At 59.3% G+C, this 18,468-nt stretch overlaps 1 protein-coding gene across 4 annotated transcripts in view; it reads left to right on the plus strand.

Annotated features, from left to right (window-relative positions):
• The first annotated feature begins 2,150 nt into the window (after nt 1-2,150).
• The window catches only part of ADGRG1 (adhesion G protein-coupled receptor G1), a 39,765-nt gene continuing 23,447 nt past the window's right edge, over nt 2,151-18,468 (plus strand). Inside the window, exon 1 of one of the 4 annotated variants that reach the window (XM_049622328.1) lies at nt 2,151-2,251. The gene's annotated coding sequence lies outside the window, so the exon portion shown is untranslated. Of the gene's footprint in view, nt 2,252-3,022; nt 3,429-9,296; nt 9,855-18,468 lie in introns of those variants that run through there. The other 3 variants (XM_049622326.1, XM_049622325.1, XM_049622329.1) reach the window with 3 other exon arrangements.

Below are 18,468 nucleotides of genomic sequence, written 5' to 3' on the forward strand. Positions count from 1 at the left end.
TTCTCATTTAATAGATGACCTAAGGCACAGAGAGGTTAAGCAACTACCCAGTGCGCCAGCGAATGAGGGTGGAGCCCAAGGCTCCAGTCCCAGCCCCATCTGTCTTGGTCGGGCTTGGCAATTGCATCATTGTCAGGGGGCCTGAGGGCAGAGTAGGGTGCGGGTATGGAGCTTGGGTGTCGGGAGTGGGGGAGTCACCAACGGGTATACAAGGAGTCACTGGGACTCCCCTGGTGTCCTTATCAGGGTGGGTGGCATCTCTGGGGCTGTGGGTACAGCGTTCAGGGCCCTGGGGAAATCCTGGGGCTTTGAGAGTCAGGCCGTCTTCCCACAGGCCTGTTTGTCTCTCTAGTGTCCCCTCAGCATAGAGTCTATGCTCAGCCCATGGGGGTGGCGGGGGCCCGCAGCTTCCTGCTGAGCAAAGCAGGCATGCGTGTGTGCCCATGGGCAGAGCAGAGGCAGTATAGCAGCTGGAAATTTGCCCAGGGAAGAGAGGTGAGGGGGTGATCTGAGGAACTCCAGTGGGTCTGAGCTGTGGCCAATAGATAGGGCCTAACCCTTGGGACTGGAGTTCTCTAACACTTGTCCAGACCTGGCTCCACCCCATTCCCTTTCTGTCCATCTGTCTATCCAGCTTTCTTTCACCTCCCTCCTCTCATGTCTACCTTGCTTCTTTCATTCAGCTCTGCCCACCTCCTCCTTGTTCCTTAGGTACGGCAAGTGCCCACCCACCACCGGACCTTTGCATGTGCTGTCCCTGCCACCTGGAATGCTCTCACTCCAGACATTGTGCAGTCGGCCTCCCTTGCCATGTTCAGCCCGTGCTCAGAGAGAAGTGAAACCAAGCCTTCTCTTCCATCTCTTTCCCCTCCACTTGCTTTACTTTGCTCCATAGTTCTTACCACTGGATGTATTTCACATTTATTTGCTTATTAATTAATTCTTTATCTCCCCCTCCAGCTCTAAGAGGGCAGAGATTTTTGCATTTTGTTCACTGATGTATCCCCAGAGCCCAGAACAGTGCCCAGCATGCAACAGGTCCTCAATAAGCACTCGCTAAATGCATGGCTGAGTCCATCCACCTGTCCGCTTTCCCACCTGCTCATCAGCCATTCCGTTGACACTTCCTCTGTCATCCACCAGTCACTCAGAATTTCTCTGCACCTGGGCCTGTGCCGGGGCTCGGGTTTGGTGACCTGGCAGGGCACACAGATAGAGAGGAGGAGAGAGGCAAGGGAAGTTTCCTAGGGCACAGGGCAGTCCACAGCGGCACAGCATACAGGCTTTGTTGAATGAGTTGATGCCTTGGTGGCTTCCTGGAAGAGGTGGTGGCTCAGGTCTCAATACTAAGGATACCGGAGGTGGGGGCTGGAATCAGAAGTCACGTAGGGAAAGGGGTTCCTGGCTGTAAGAACCTTGAAAAGACCTCCGTGCCCGGAGAACTGGAGGTCTGAGGTGAGGCCAAAGGGTGGGGCTGGGGCTGGGGCTGGCCAGGCAGGCCTAGGGGCCAGTGGTCCAGGAGGAGGCTGGGAGGGGTGTTCCCAGGGCCCCCATGGGAGCATCTTAGGTGGGGCAGAGCCTGCCTGGACCACTTGCCTCTATACCCCCGTGGGTTCCTGGAGCAGCTGCCCCCCACTCCTTAGGAAGAAGCTCCCATCCCTGTCCCCACCTTTTGTCTGACTCAGTTCCTGCTTTGTGTCCTGCAGGAGGCTGGATGTTCTGAGAGTAGAGACTGTGTACCCCATTCCCCATCCTCCCACCGCACCCCCTCACCTCCAGCCTCCAGCCAGCTGCGGTCTGCTGACTTGTTTTTATTATAGGCAGGTGAGCCTGGGCCCAGGCTTCAGGTGGGGCCTGAGCTCAGGAAGGAGGCAGGAGGGAACTCACAGAGGTGGTAATTACATATGATGGGGCAGTATCCCCCAGAGGTGACTCCCCCAGGCTCGTCCGGGGGCCATGGGTGGGCCAGCAGCCCACGCGTTCAGTAGAAGTGCCGAAAACCCACGGAAGGGTGAGGCCAGGGGCGAGGGTGCTCAGCACCCAGTGGGGCCAGGTCAGCGCCTGCCGGGAAATCCAGGAATGACAGAGGGAGGTGGCAGCCAACCGGAAATGGCAAGACAAGCAAGGCGGGGCCTTACCTGGGACAGCTTGCCCAGACAGGCTCCCGCTGGGTGCCCGTGAGCCCTAGGAGAAGGTGGAAGGGGAGGAGGCAGAGTCCGGCCATTGGCGCCTGGCGTGCCCAGACTCAGAGGTAAGAAACTGCTGTTGGCTGTTTATGGTGGAGGACGGGACAGGAAAATTCAGCAGAGTTTGACTCCCAGCCTGGCCTGCTTGACCTCGGCAGGCTCTCAGGTCTAGTTCAATGCCCTGAGGACATGTGGGAGGCCTGGCCCTTGGTCTGCGCAGGGTCCTGGGTTGATTCGGAGGCCCTGGCTGTCCTGAGGTCCTTTGCCGGGCAGGCGTGGTGGTCATTTTGGCACAGGGAAGCTGGCGGGGCGACTGCATAAGGTTGAGGTCCAAGGTGAGGCTGGAGCCCTAATGCTTATGTGAGGAGGCAGGAGGCTGCACCCAGGGCCTCTGCCTGCTTCCAGCCACCCACAGCCTGTTTCCTCCTGGGATCCCAGGGGAAACCGGTTTGGGAGCAGGCTGGCCCAGGTTATGTGACTTTTGACAAGGAAGAGAAAGGCAGCCTCGCCCTGGTCAGCTGAGTGGAGGGGACTGGGCCCATGCCCAGGATTCTTTGCCTCTCTCCGGACCCCTCAGACCTCTGCGATGAGACCGCTATATGGTGGCTGAGGATACACAGGGACAGGAGAGCCGCCGTGGAGGCAAGGGCCCGGCCCCGCTGTGCCTCCTGGGCTTTAGGGCCAGGCTTTCCTTCTCTGGGTGGTTTCTGCACCCAGAGGGGGGCTGGACAAGGGGGCTGGGCAAGGGCCACGGTCTGAAAACAGAGTGGAGCAGGTCCCCCCCCACCCCGTGCCCCCACCCCGCAGCCTTCCTGGTCTCCCAGTCCCACACATCAGCCAGACAAGAAGCGGGTTGCTGCAGATGGGAGGAGCCTGGCTCCTGGCCAGCTCTGCTCCTACCCACTGGGCTCCCTTGCGGTGTGTGGGCGGCAAAACGGGCCCCCCACGATCCCTCTGTTAATTAGCCAGCCCTCACTAGTGAGTGGCTGTCATTTGTGCTCCATTATGCCTCCCGAGCCAGCTGCGCCCCCGCACTTAGGGGGGACCCCGGCAGCTGCCTGGCTGCTGGGAAGGAGGCATGTGCAGAAGGCGGTGCTCCCGGGAGGCGCTGCGGGGCGCTCTGTGGGCTGTCCACAAAACATGTCCAACCCCGGCTCCTTGTTTTACTGAAAGAGAAGCCGTGCAAGCCGGATTCCCGGGTGAGGAAACTGCGGCCCCACTGTTGCACAGCCCCGTGCAAAGGTGAGATCCCGGGCCCTGGGGACCCTATGGCAGTCACGTGAGATGGCACGTAGTCATCGTCAAGACAAAGCAAATGTTGCCTCTTTGTACACTGCTGTGCCACCTGATGGGTACTCGCCAGACCTCTCCGGGCCGCATTTGCCTCCCTTGGCCCGGGAGCTACAACGCCCCACTGCTGGACCAGAGGCCTCTGGCTTAAGTCTTGGGTGTCCAAGCAGCTGCCGCCCAAACCTCACAGGCCAGGGCCCAGGGGGTTGCTGACAGAAGGGTCACAGCGGTGGAGACATCAGCTGGTGGCCTGTCCCAGCTCTCCCGTCTGAACAGGGAGGAGGAGGAGTTAGAAGTCTCTTCCGGGTACTACCCCTCACCCCATTGAGGGAAGTTGCCTTTATTTTATTTATTTTTTTTAATTTTTTTTTAAATTTTTTTAACGTTTATTTTATTTTTGAGACAGAGAGAGACAGAGCATGAACGGGGGAGGGGCAGAGAGAGAGGGAGACACAGAATCGCAAGCAGGCTCCAGGCTCTGAGCCATCAGCCCAGAGCCCGACTCGGGGCTCGAACTCACGGACCGTGAGATCGTGACCTGAGCTGAAGTTGGACGCTCAACCGACTGAGCCACCCAGGCGCCCTGAGGGAAGTTGCCTTTAAAAGAGAGCCTGGGGTAGTGACAACACCTGTTATTGCTGTGAGAAGGCCTGGTGTCCCCATTTTACACCTGGGGACACTGAGGCACAGAAAGCTCAGAGGGGAACAATTTGGTGTTGGGTTTTGTGCTGTGCTATTTGAAGGACTTTGGAACCGTGCTGGGAGGCATCTAGGTGGAGCGAGGGGCAGTTTGGAGCCTCCCAGTCGCTGGGCTCCCCCAGGCCTGAGCAGGGCACCCGGGGTTCCAAGGGGAAGAGCGGTCCCTCCCAGCTGTCACTCTGAGGAGGGGCTGTACTGCTGGCTCCGGAGGCCAAGTGGGAAGGTGCCACCCAGCCCACCTAGCTCCAATCTCCGGAGCTACAAAGGGGTGGGGGCTGATGTTTACAGATGGCTAGGGCCTCCCTTGAGGAATCCAGGCCTCTACATGCCTGTCCCTGCACCTGTTTCCCATGGCAAGAGTGGTCTGGGCTGGCCGGGCATGGAAGTGGGGTGGGGAGAGAGCTTGGGGTCCATCTTTGGTGGGCCCATCCTTGCCCTGGGCTCAGGGGCTTCTGAAGGCTGAGAGGCGGGAGTGTGGCTAGAATGACCTTCCAGGCCTGTTCTGGCTGGATCCAACCCTCTTGCCAAGTGCGACTGGAGGCTGGGCTGAGGTCAGACATTCCGTCATGCCTGGAAAGAGGGGGTGGCAGCTCTGTCTACCTTCTGTCTCAGGCTGCTGGGCACCTAGGTGTGCCTGCCTCCTGGCGAGGTCAGCCGGGGTGGTCTCTGGATGCCCAGCCAGCCTGCACTCTGTAAGCATTTGCCTTCTGTAGCGGTCCCCTCCCGGCAGGACAGGAACAGGGTGACCGTGGGGGTGGGGGGCTGTCTGTCTGCCTGCCTGTCTGTGCTGGGCCCAAGGCCACTTCTTGATCGCATGAGGTCAAGATGTTACTGGAACCAGGAAGGAGGGACTGGAGGAGTTTCAGGCCTTGAAGTTAGATCCTGGCTCAAATCCTGTGTGACCTTGGGCTGGCTCCCTTTCTCCTCTGAGCCTCAGTCTCCTCCTTAGCACATGGGGCAAGGCCTCCTTGTTAGAGTTGTGGGAGGAAAACGCAAGTCACTTGCCTGGCACACCGTGCTCAGTAGGGGTGCATGGGTTCTGCGTCTCAAGCCTTCTGGGGGAAGGGGTGGAAAAAGAGCAGTGCTGGGGACAGGTGTAGACTCAGGAGCCCTGCTGGCAATCGGGGAGTGTCTTTTCCCTGACCACAAGCTCCAGAACTTTTGAAATCTGATGCAGGTAAATGTGGGCAGGTGCCTCAGCTCCACCCCCAAGGGAGCCAGCTGGGTTGAGTCTGTTCTTGGAGCTCCAAATAAGGTCTCAGAAAAACAGGCATGGAACCTGGGCGGTCTCTACCCTCCAGTGTGCCTGGCCTTGCCTTCCCTCTGGAAGCTGGCACCGACCTCTTACATCCCAAGCCTGGGCTTGAATCTCTGTTAGATTTGTCACATTTTAATGGCCTCCAGTGCCCCTTGCTCTCCCCAAGTCTTGGATATGTCGGACTCCCTGTTCCTCCTCTAGCCAGGGGATGAGCACGGGTGGAGGAGGCAGGCCTAAGGCACAGGGCACACAGCTCCCTTTGTGAGGGCGGCTGAGTCACATGGGCAATGCCATCCCTGCTGGGCCCTGGGGCGGGTGTGACGGGAGATGGTGTTATCATGGGGCTACAGCTGCCCCCGCGCCCGTGGCCAGGAGGCTTTCCCACGGGAATGAACCGGGAGGTGTCTGGGAGTACTGGCCACAAAGCACATGGTCTGGATCCCAGGACCCCAGGTTCAAGTCTTGGCTCTGCTGCTGATGTTCTGTGAGGCTTCGGGAAGGTTCTCTCTTTGAGCCTCAGTTTCCATCTCTGTTAAATGGGAACAATCACCACTGTTTTGTAGAGGAGATGCTGGACGTGAGCGGACTTCACAAACCGTGGAGGGCCAGGCCTTTGGCATTTGTGTTGACCTTATGATAACCGCAGCGACATTGGCCATTATTTGTCGAGCACCCTACTATGGCCAGGTGTGGTGCTCAATGCTTGATGAGGCCACTCAGCTCGCAAAGGGAGAAGCCTGGGCTGCAAGTGCTCTTGTCCAATAAAAACCCACCGCCATGCAGGTGACGGTTGCCCGTGACCCTTCCCACAGGTGGGCACAGCTCTTCACCGTCTTTAAGGCTCACTCACATGGCCCTGGCTGGGGGCTGAGAGACGGAGAAGGGTAGAGCCTCTCCTCCTGGCTCTGTCACAGTGGGCTCCGTGGAGCTCGGTCGGCTTATCCCTGTCCTGGGGGCCACGCCTGGTCGCAGCCCTGTGTCTGTTTCATGTGCAGCCTGCTCTGGACAGTCAAGCCCTTGCAAACACATTGGGGGTGCTCATTCGTGCCTGGGCTGTGTTGCTTTATGCATGTGGCCTTGTTAATTATTATCAGCATTGTCTCCACTCTAAAGGGGAGAAGGTGGATGGCTGGAGAGACGGTGCCTGAGTCACCCAGCTGGCGGAGCCGGGAGGAGAAGCTAGTTGGCCTGAGCCCAGAGCCCGGGCTTCCAGCCTCTCCTCCATCCCTCAAAATGAAGACCCTTTTGCACCTTCACCTTCTGGCACTCCCTCCCCCTCCTCTGGCCTCTGTCACCAGTCAGTAATGCACGTGAGCTTCTCTGAGCTTAGGGGATCCCAGCCCTGAGCCCCTGAGCCCCAGCGATGTGTTTCCAGGGGCCTGTTGGAAGGCTCCCCCACATGTCACGGGGATACCCCCATTCTGCCGTATCCAAGGGCACCCTCTTGCCTGCCTGCCAGCTCTGTACCCCATCCGGCACCCGCCCAATCTTCAAGGCAGTTCCTAACATCTCTTCTCTCCCTCTGTCTTCCTGTGTGTGGGGTAAGGGTCCTAGCCCTGCTTCTGGTCTCTTGGATCAAAGTGTCCCCCCAACACCTCCCTCTGCCTCCATGTTCTCCGTGCCCCACCAGACCTGCCCTCTGTCCGCACTGCCGGTGTAAAGCCTTAGAGTCCAAACCAGGCTTTTCCTCGCGGAATTACTCTGCGTCTCTAAAATACCAGTGGCACCCAGGTATTGGGGGGGATGAGATGAGAATGATCCATATAGAACAGAGCATCTTACACAGTGAGCCCTATGGACACAGTACCTATTAGCAGTCCTGTTATTAGTACTAATAATAGGTACTATTGTAACTAACAATAATTTACTTGGTTGCTCATTTTTGAGGCTGGGAGCTCTGCGATACCAGTAACAAACTCCCAACATCACCCTGATGTGAGCCAGACTCGGGGCTGGGTGGGCCTGCTGCCCATCCCTGCTCTGGAGCCTGGCACAGTGCCCAGCACGTAGTAGGTCTCTGAGAAGCCCGGTGGTGACAGGGCAGACAGAGCTTTGGCAAGCTCTCTGCTACCCTGGCCGGCCCACCACATAGGCCTTTCCTGTGTGGCCAGAGTGGCAGCTGGCTCCTGGCTTCTGAGTCCCTCTCTCAGATGTCCAGCTTAGGGTGCCCCTGCCTCAGGCGGAGAGAGTGGCGCCCCCAACACTCCACCCACGTCCTGCTGGTCAGCACTCTCTGTGGTGTGTGTGTGTGTGTGTGTGTGTGTGTGTGTGTGTGTCTCGGGAGGGCCTGCTTCCCTGCCGGCGTGGCCCCCGGGGAACAGCTGAGGCTGCCCCAGCTACCAGTGGCCTGGCCCTGAAGGACAGACCTTGGAGACCCTGAGGCTTAGAGGTGGTAACTTGCTCAGGAACACTGCATGTCAGGGACCCCACATCCTTTCCTGGATAACTCACTTTTCTTCTCTGTTGTTTCCTGCCCCCTCCCCCCTCCCCCCACCTCGTCCCCGCCAAGTGTGAACTGCCCCCCCAGGCCAGCAATGAGCAAGTGCCTACAGTGCCCGCCTGCCCTGGGCATCCGCCACAGGCCGCCAGGGGACTGATCACTTGGAGAGCAAAGCGCTGCTCACTGGAAGCTCTGACATCAGGGCCTCCCTGCACCCCACCATGAGCTTTATTGCCTTTCTCCTCCCTACAGCAGGATCTATGCAGGCAAGTGAGGGGTGCATTTCCCCCGCAGCAGATCCCCGGCCTCCTGGACTGCCTAAAAAACTTCCACTCGTGCTATATCACGTGACTTTTTCAGGTCCCTCTTTTAGAATGCAGATCCCTGCACGAGAGAAGGGGCCTACGGTGCCCTGAGCACCTGCTGTGCCCAGGCCCCACGCCAGAGGTCTGGGGAGGCTGGATTCACGAGTGGTCGGGAGAGCCATGTGCAGCCAGACCTCCCGGGCCTGCATCCCCACTCTGCCACTTCCCAGCTCTGTGGCCTTGGGCAAGTTAATTCCCTTCTCTGAGCTGCATTTCTCGGCCTTGTGCTCTCCCTTTGTCGTCGCCACATTCACGGCAAATATTTACTGAGGGCTCATCAAGTGCCGGGCACTGGCCTGAGCAATGTGTTTTCCTCCTCGCCACTGTCCTGTGGTGCTATGGTGATGGTGTGGTGTGAGGCAAGATTCTGGAATGTAGTAAGTGCTCAGTAAATGTAATCATTATTATTACTGTTCTTATTATTGCTGTCACCACTTACCCTCATTATGTTGTGAAATTCTTACAGCACCCTTGACTTGGGAGTCGTGTGGGGATGAGAGATGACAGGGAGTCCCTGCTCCACAGGGCACAGGGCGGGCCATGAGCCATCCGAAGCTTCCTGACTCCTCGGGTGGCTATTAACCTTAGCCGTGGGAGGGAGCTGCTGACAGAGGCCAGTGGCCAGAAGGGAATGTAGGCATCAGCCCCAATCCCAGTTTCTCCCCTTGAGCTTTTGGAGCCAGCAGGAGTGATTCTTCACCCGGGCTTCAGTTTCCCCTTTGGCCCAGCAGATGTACTAACAGGGACCTTTCTGGAAGCCCCTGGGGTCTCAGAATCTAGAACGGGAGTCTTAGAATATTGGAACCCGGGAAGCATCGAGATGAGTCCCTTTGCTGTGAGGACTGAGGCTCAAGGAAGTCTCAAGGTCAGGTGGTCAGTTGTGCGTGGCCTGGGTGGCCACATGCCAAGCCACTTGACACCCCCCCTCCCCCAGTGCCTTCCGCTCTGCCGGTCAGCGCCGGCTGCTGTCTGCTGCTAAGGAGCCTGGACTCTCCTTCAGGAAGGGGCAGTTGTCGCCTGGGCCTGAGGCGGGGCCGGGGTGGGGGGGAGGGAGTGCGGTGGGCAGCATCTGAGTGGCCTGTCACCATGGCAACCTAGCCTCTCTGCGGGAACTTTGGGGAGAAGAGCCCTGGGGAAGCGACAGATGGAGGGCAGGGAGGCAGAGTTATCCCCAGGCGGGGCTGTCTGTCCCCGAAGCCTGGCACCTGTCTGCCAGGATCGGTGGGTGGTGAGGCTGAGGTGCCCCCTTGCCCAGCGCTGAGTCATGGGCATCCCCCAGGGTCACCGCCTGAGCTCTCTCAGCCCTGCCCCCTCTGAGAAATCCGTGACTCACGTATGGTCCCGTCATCCCAGCCAAGCTAGGGAAGAGGGAGGAGCCCGACTGGGGCAGGAGGGGGCCGTCCCCCCACAAACCCTCACAGCCTCGCCGCCTCGCCTGCCTCCGCAGCTGCCTGCCCGCCTTGCTCTGCTGCAAGAGAGGAGCTGGGAGCCTCCCACACTCACCAGCCTGCCCACTGGGGGCAGCCTGACTCTGGCTGGGGGGCTAAGCCTCTGAAGTGGGACTTGAAAGGCGTTCCAGCTGCCTGGTCCCACACAGGACCTTCCTCCGGCACCAGGTACCAGATCAAGGGTGTGACAGCAGGAGGGAGGAGGGAGGTGTGCGGCAGAGGGTAGGGGGAGGCCTCTTGGGGGCAGCCAGCCCGGATGAACGCTGCTGTGCGGGGTCTCCAGTGTTGGGGGTAGACGGACAGGGAGGTGTCTGAGAAGGGAACGGGGCCCCACAGGATGGAATCTCTCAGAGCCGCCAGTCCTTTGTTAACTAGAGAAACTGAGGCTCAGAGTGGTATCGTCACAGGACCCAGCAAGCTGGGGTCTGCTCTCTGGGCTGTGAGACAACTCCCCATTCCTGCTCCCACTGCACAGATGGGAGAACTAAGGCTCTCAGGTGGCTTCCCCAACGTCAGGTACCAAGTCCGGGGATAAAGAACCGGGGTCCAGTCCGAGGGAGGACAGGGCTCTCGTGGACAGTTTTGCTCACAGATGTCCAGGGCTGGGTCCCGGGTCCCCAAGTGAGCCAGGGGCAGTCTGGCTCTTCACCACACAGGCCACTTTCGGGGGGAGGTAGTCCCGGCCATGGGGTCTGAACGTGGGGGTGAGAGAGGGTCCTGAGAACTAGGGGCAGATACATGGGGAAGTGGAAGCTGAGGCTGGAGCCCCCTGCCCACTAACCTCCAGACCCCGGTGCCCCCATCTGTGTGGAACTGATAGGGCTTTCTCTCCAGGTGCTACCGCAGCACCCGCCCTGGGGGATCTGCTGGATCCTGTTCTTCCCTCTTCCCCAACCAGCCTCCTTCCTGCGGTGCCGAGCTGAGGTCTCTGGTGGCCCCACGGGAGGAACTGGTGCTCATTTTACTGAGGAGGGTTGGGGGGCATATACTGAGACGGGCGCCTCTCACCGTACTCCCCAATGCCCATCCTGCCTGGAGCAGTCCCGGCCTGGCCTAGGCGGGTGGGTAAGAACAGCCTTTGCAGCTCCAGAGGGCCAAAGAAGTTATTCACCTGAACATTTATTGAGCGCCTGCTGTGTGTATGATATCCTGGGGGTGGGGGCAATGAATGAGATAAACAAGGTGTCTTAGAACCCATGGGTGGCCCAGACCCAACGCCAGGGCCCCTGCCCCCTCACTGTGGGTACCCTGAGGGCGGAGGTGCTTTCTTGGGGTTGGAGACTGAGTGGGAAGAAGCATCTCCTGGCAGTGAGAGCCACTAGCTGCTGAGTTGGTTCCCCAGCCCAGGCCAGGGTCCTAGGGGACCTTCTCTGCCGACATCTAGAGGTTGGACTCGTTTTGAGGCCGAACCTAATCCCCCTTTGCTGTGGGGACCCCGGGGACCTGAGATACGGGTCCACCTCAGTCATAGCACCTTGCCTTGCCTCTCTCTTTGGGCCTCAGTTGTCTCAGCTGCTAAATGGGTGTGTAGGCATGATGATAGGTGCCCTGCCTCCTGTGGTCCTGGGGCTTGGCTCCGAGAGTGTCGGCTTGTGAAAGACACCACCCCAGGCCCAGACTGTGAGGGAGACGTTGTGCCGGGCGGCCTGTGCACACTCTTGCTGCTGGCTTCAGGGCCCTGGGCCGCTGGGCAGGGGCTGGTCAGCCTGGCCGTGACACCCCATCTTGTCAGGGACACAGACAAACAAGATAGCTAGGACCTGAGGCTGAGGAGTGTCAAAATGTTGCCAAGAGGGGGAGAGAACTTTCTGGGCTGGGAGGACCCGGCTGGGCTTGGAGAGTGGTGGAGAGGGCTGGTGTGCCTCTGGGAGGGTGGCGCGCGGGGCCACCTGGGAGGGTGCCTCTGCGCGGGGCAGAGGCAACTGCATAGAGAAGGGCTCGGAATGATGCGAGCCTGGACATGGGGCAGATGATGGCACTGGAGACCTGGCACGGGTCACTTTATGGGGCCTGCAGGGCCAGGCTGGCAGGTCTCGATCTGCTCTGCAGAGGAGGGATGGCAGGATGACGTGGGCAGCACAGCAGCCAACAGCCAGGTCAGATGGGTGCTGGGTGGGGGCTGGGTGCTCTGGCTGTGACCCCGACAGGATGGGGAGGGCAGGGCTATGATGCGCCGTGGCCTGGCTGCCCGAAGCCCAGGCTGTAGGGCTCAGGGCTCTTGCTTGAAAGGCAGCTTCATGGCTGTGGGGACGGAGGGGGAGGTGGCCGCTCGGCTGAAGGGACAGCGGATGAAAGAGGCAGCAGAGCGGTGGTGGGGTCTCTGTGCTGCGGGGATCGCCTTCCTAGCAGGGCCGGGCAGGACAGAGACGGGAGGGGTGAGGGGGGCAGGCACAGCCATGAAGGGGCCACGTGGACCGTGCTCCAGCTGAGCCGGGCCACAGGCTGCTTCATCCTCAGCAAGAGCCGCGTGTGGGTGTGGGTGTGGGTGGTAAGTGCTGGGTGGTGGGTGCTGGGGGCAGTGCCCGTTTGGGGGATGCAGGCACAGGTGGGCTTCTACATGGCAGGGGGGAAGAGTCGGGGCAGGGCTCTGAGGCAGGGCGTGGAGGAGGCAGTGGGGGTGTCCGGGGTGCAGGTGGGGAGATGGGAAAATGTGGCAACACAGCCCCGAAGCCCAGTGCCGCCCCCACCCCTGAACCAGAGCCGGAGCGGGCCTGGCACCCGCAGTCCCGTCCTCGGGGAGGCCCTGTGGACCCTGCCTTCTGATTCACGGCAGATGGGGCATCACGTGAGCACATCATCAGGGACGCAGGCGCCCAGGGACCAGGCAGATGGCGAGTGGGAAGTGGGGCAGGGCTGGCACAGAGGGGTCCCTCGAACAGCGGGGAGGGGCTGGCTGGGCCTCCGCCTCTCCAGGCTTACCCTCCGCCGGTCGGCATGCCTCACCAGGAGTTCCTCGAGGCCCTTGCGGAGCCCTGCAGATTCTGGGGTCAGGCCCGGGCTGCTGGGGAGCAGGGCTGAGGGTGTGGCAGGAGTTTGGGACACCAGTATGTGACCCCTGCCGGGTGCCAGCCTGCCCGGGCACAGGTGGGCTGAGGCACCTGCCCGGGTCCCTTAACCTCCCAACTCTCCCTGGACCCCAGTGGTTTGGCCGGGGCCGGAACATCCTGGCCCTTCCCGGCCTCAGACCCCGCTGGGCCCTGGGCTCAGCGCTTTGCACACCCTTCGTTCCTGTGAGGCACGTGCCCCTGGTGTGCCTGCTTGAGAGGCGAGGACCCTGAGGCACAGGAGGCTTACCCATGAGTAAGTGCTGGTCTTTGGGGCTGCAGAGTGCGAGACGTCGTCCACTGTGCTCTCCTGGCCCCTCAGTCAGGAGGGGGCTCCTCGACCAGACCGGGCTCCACGCTGGGTGCCAGAGGGCACGTGCCCCTGTCTCAAACCCCATCCCTGCCACTGCCGAGCCCACGGTCCGCTAGGGTGTCAGGACCCACAGAGACAGCAAGGCCGGTTTACCTGGGGAGAATCCTGGCTTCGTTCCCCTCTGGTTGTGTGAACTGGGGTGTCTGCCCCGGTTTCCTTACCTGGAAAAAGCGGATAGCCATAGTGTGTATGTTGGGGGGCAGTTGTGAACGTTAAGGAGTTAATGCAGTAAAGCGTCTAGCATAGCGCCTGGCCCCTATAAACGTTCGTCTTTGTCATATGATCTCCACGGTGGGCAGATGGGTGCACTGAGGCCCGGAGACAACTTGTAACAACCGGCAGCAGTAGGGGGGGGAAGGGGGAGGATTGGGTGCTTCATCCTGCCTCCCCCCTGGGGAGAGCCGGGGCCGCCTGGGCTCTGGCAGAACCTACCCCTTCCCCCTCCTGCCTGACTTGTGCTGTGGTGTGGAGGTCAGTGGCGTGGGCACCGGGCTCTTGAGGGGCTGCAGGCTCGGGCTCAGACAGTCTGCGCGTGCTTGGCAGTTGCAGGCAGGCAGAGATAAAAGCGTAGCCCCAGAGAAGCCGGCGGAGCCTCTGGGCATCGGAGGACAGGGCTCTGCATTACAGGGAGGCGGCCAGGGGCAGGGGCCTCGCTGTCTGGAAGCCAGCCCAGCTCCAGCTCCCTGAAAGAGGCTGGTGGTTCGCAGCTAATGGCTCCAGGCTGGCTCCCCAGGCTCAGGGCCACTTAAACTAACTCTGGAGATGAGCACGACAATGACAACAATGAGAGACGAGAGAGACCTCTCAGATCTCTGCCCTGTCCTCAGGCCTCTGCCTTCCCTCCCAGAAGCCCTGGCCTTGGCTTTCAAGGCCCAGGGGGGAGAGCAGAGGGCTACAAGGGCCCAAGGGTACAACCTCCCTGGACCTCAGTGTCCTCGCTATACGTGGAGAGGAGAGTGCCACCCCCTGGCAGGGTGGTTGCTGGAATTTGGGGCAGCCGATGGGGGCAAAGTGTGTCCTAAGCACGTTGTGCAGCTTTGAGAGGCCTTCCCTAAACCTGGGCTGAAGGTTTTGTCTTCAGGGCCAAGTTAGAACTAGGTTCCAATCCTTGAAAAGTGACCTTGAGCAGGAAGCTCTGTCTCTCAAAGCCTCATTACTCAGGCTGTAAAATGGGGATGAAGGTACCCGGTATCTCTAGGGGACACTGTGGGGATTGGCTGAGACGGCTAAACACGTGGGGCCCCACGGGCAGTAGACCCCCACGTCCAGTTGTCCCAGACCTTTGCTCCTCCGTCATCCAGTTCAGCTGTTCCCCCAAGAGAAGCAGCATGGTGGCCCTGGGGCTGTCTGGCTTTGTCCCAGCTCCATCAACTGTGTGAACTTGGGCAGGTGTATTAGTCTCTCTGTGCCTTGTTTGCCTCATCTTAAAAATGAGGATGGCAGGGGCACCAGGGTGGCTCAGTCGGTTAAGCGTCCGGCTTCGGCTCAGGTCGGGATCTCGCGGTCCGTGAGTTCGAGCCCCGCGTCGGGCTCTGTGCTGACGGCTCAGAGCCCGGAGCCTGCTTCGGATTCTGTGTCTCCCTCTCTCTCTGACACTCCCCCGTTCATGCTCTGTCTCTCTCTGTCTCAAAAATAAATAAACGTTAAAAAAAAAAATGAGGACAGTAATGGCACCTTGAGAAGGTTAAGTGAGCCACCAAATTTTAGGTGCTAAGTGTAGTGCCTGGCACGCCATAAACGATCTTGTCGTTGCCACTGTTCCGGGCCACCACCAAGACCTTAGGAAGCAACGGTGAGTTCATCCTGGAGCATTAGCCCTGTGCCCCCATGACATCATTGGGAAAGTCGCCAGGCACCGGAGAGCCCGTGGGGCCTTGGGCGCCCCCATCTAGGGGGGTCTTGATCTGCTGGCATGCATTCTTCAAGAATGGGGCTCCCTCCTGCTCTTCTCTGTGGCCCAGGGACTGACCCGCTTGGCCACTGTGCTGGGCCTGTACGGGGGGCCTGAGTTCAAGCTGGGCGGGTTTCCTAGGGCAGCACCCTGTGGTTACTTCTCCGCTGGTCTGAGTTCCCTTGGCCTCTTGGCCCCTTGCCTGCACTGGGTGGCTGACCCCCTCTGGGTCCCTGGCCAAGTATGGCTCTCAGGGAGGGCTCTGTGGTTAGTACCTTGGGTCTCTGACCCTGTGACAGGGGGGACAACTGCCCAGACCCACCTGTCTTCATGGTGACAGATGTGAGGGAGGGGTGAGCCCCAGGGGCCGACTGGGGCAACTGAGTCACGTTTGGCCTGGTGCCCTCTGCCCAGTGCTCCACCGGCTGTGTCACCATCTGGGCATGCGCCAAACCCCGGAGAGACTCATAACCGCCCCCACTCCTACCTAGGACATACGGTCGCACTGCCTACAAAGACCCTCGTTCAGTCCTGGGTGCTGCTGGCCCTTGGAGATTTGAATCCTTATCCACACTTCACAGATGAGGAAGCAGGTGTCAAGTTCCCTGGCCAGTCAGTGGCAGTGGGGGCCTGAGCACAGCGCTGGGCTGTTTCCCACAGCACCACAGATGGCTGCACCCATTTGCGGTAGTGAGCTCCCCATCCCTGCAAGTGTTTAAGTTTGGCAGGGAAGTGTAGAGGGAGCTTGAGCAGAGTGTGAATTTCTTCACGGCTCCTTCCAGCCCGGAGCTTTTCTGGCCGTGGGCGGGAGAGGCACCCAATTCCCACATTCTCCCCAGGCATTAAGTCCCTGAGCAGCCAGCCCACTGGTCATCCTAATGGCGTCAGATGGTGTTTGTGGGCGGGTGGTGCCTCCACAGCCTTGCCTGTCACTGTGCCCAGACTTCCACCATTAGCACCCATCCAGTGGCATCTTTGGGACGCTCCCATTGTCCGCCTAATCATCCAGCGTGTCAGGTGAAGGTGCACCGGGTGTGAGGGCATCGGGTCTCAGGGACCAACTGAGACAGGAGGCTGTGATGGAGGGGTCAGAAAGGGGGAAACCCCCCCCCCCAATCATCAGGGAGCTGATGCTGTCCCTTGCTCTCCCTATCCCATGGACCTGTGCCTGGGTACGGGTGTTCCCAACTCTGAGGTTCTAGCCCCTCCCACACACTTGCATGTGACAGAGCCTCGCGAGAGAGCTGAGGGCAGCAGGCAGGGCCAGAAGGAGTCCTCATGTGCTTTCCTCAAAGCTGTATTTATCGTATGTCTGTGGCTGAGCCTGCCACAGCCTCCTGGGCCCTGCCGCCTATGCACACACCCCAGACCAGATGGACAGGGTCTGCTCTCCAGCTCCTGGGCTGGGAGCCAAGGACGCCCGGGTCCTGGTGCCTGGCCTGGCAAAGGGGGCTCCGGGCCGGGGCGCGGTACCCATCACTAGCTGCGGCTGGGAGGACGGCTGGTGCTTTCCCACAGAGACTCTGCAGCAGGTGTCAGCACGCCTGGGAGTCCTGCCTCGGCTCCCCAACTTGGGTTCCCTCTTTCACAGAGCTGGAAGCCACAGTAACTGCCGTCCAGGGAGGGTAGGCGTGTTTGCAGACCCCATGGGTGTGGGCAGGAGGGGGCCTGGCCCCTGTTCCCAGGCTGTGAAGTTTTGGATGTAGCACAGCCTTGTAGACCTGCATATCCACCTCCCTAGAGTGGCTGACGCTTCCTCTCCATGTCCTGGAGATGCCAGGACTGGGGCCTGGGGGGCCACATGGAGCAACGGGGACAGTGCAGCTAAGGGAGTGTATAGAGCTGGATTGGAGTCCAGTCTTGCCAGCTGTGTAACCCCGGGCAAGCGACTTCTTCTCTCCAAGCCTCAGTTTCCTTAGCTGCAAAATGGGCATAATAGTGTCCCCTCCTAGAGTGGGCATGTGCATTATGGAAGTCAGGTGCAGTTCATATGGTTTGTGCACCCACGTGGTTCCCTTCCCTGCCCCAGCAGCCTTGTGAGTCTGTGCGTGCTGGCCCTTGGGATATGCCCACCCCCAGGTTCCTAGACCCCAGGGTCCTCCGTGGCCACAGACATGTGCTGTTTCCCATCCCTGCTCCACCTTGGGGAGCCCACAGGAGTCCAGATGGAAGTTAAGCATTTGCAGAAGTGGGAATGGGACCCACCTTCACTGGCAAATTCCTCCCTGGGCCCCCTCTTAGCCCTGGGCCAGAGGAGTGAGTGGTCAAGGGGCCTGATGTTAATAACTTTGCCTTTGTGCCAAGAGAAAACCCAAGGTTCGGTGATCACAAATTTAGGTGGCATCTCAGACATCATCTAATCTAGCAACTTTGAAAATCTGTTTTGGTCCCAATGATTTAGAAGAGGCTTGATCTTGCAAGCTTCTGCATTGTAGGACTTTTCAGAGCCTTTACCAGGCAGCCGTGTATTGAAGGAAATGCTGGGCTGGAGTTTCAGGTCCCATCCCTATTCTCAAGCTGTGCAGTCTTGGGAGTCCCTCTCTGGCCAAGCACTTGGCAGAGGTACGTATGCCCCTGACCAGTCAGACGCTGGGGAGTCGGGATGGCTCAGTGCTGGAACCCCCTGCCGCAAGTGACACTTTTGGCTCAGATCTGTAGCATCAGGAATTGGCTCCTGTTGGCAAGAGGCTTGGAGCCTGCCTGACCTGGTTAGAATCCCAGCTCTGGTCATTCATTCGTGTATTTAACAAGTAGTCATTGAGCGTCTACTGGGGGCCAGACTCCTGCTAGGGCGGGAGCTACAGGTGGTGAGCCAGACAGACAAGACAGGGTAAATGTTGAGAAATGGAGACCAAGTAAGCTAATTGGAGGATCATCTGACAGTGTTGAGTGCTGTAAAGTGAAGAAGATAAGGCGATACGGAAGAGAGTGATGACAGGGAGGATAATTTTGGTTGGGTAATCATGGATGGCTTCTTGGGGGAGGAGATATTTGAAGTAAGGACTGAGAAGAGAAGAAACCAATCAGAGAATGGGTCCAGGAAAGAATGTGCTATGCTTTGGGGAAAGCACATGCAAAGGCCCTGAGGTGTGTCTGAGGATAGAAAGAAGGCTAGTGTGTTGCCGAGTTGGTGAACTCAGCAGGGAGTGGGTGGCATTAAGGTGGAGAGAGAGTGGTGTGGGGTCACTAGCTTATTTTGGCAGCCATGCTGCTCCCTGAGCCTCAGCTGTCTGATTTGTAAAAGGAGCCTCATTTTTTGTCCCACACACCTCCATTCTGGTCGTCAGTGTCAAGACCATTGTCAATGTCTTTGGCAGAGACTTGGCTCAGGGCGGCAATGACCTATGAGCTATTGTAGGTATTTTTGTCATCGCAAGTGCTTGGAGACTTTCGGTGGGACCTGGGATGTTTCGCCTCTGTTTCCCCGCTTGTCGCTGCAGTTAGTGAGCACCAAGTGTGTGTAAAAGGCCAGGG

Source organism: Panthera uncia (assembly GCF_023721935.1).
Source record: "Panthera uncia isolate 11264 chromosome E2 unlocalized genomic scaffold, Puncia_PCG_1.0 HiC_scaffold_19, whole genome shotgun sequence".
NCBI lineage: Eukaryota > Metazoa > Chordata > Mammalia > Carnivora > Felidae > Panthera > Panthera uncia.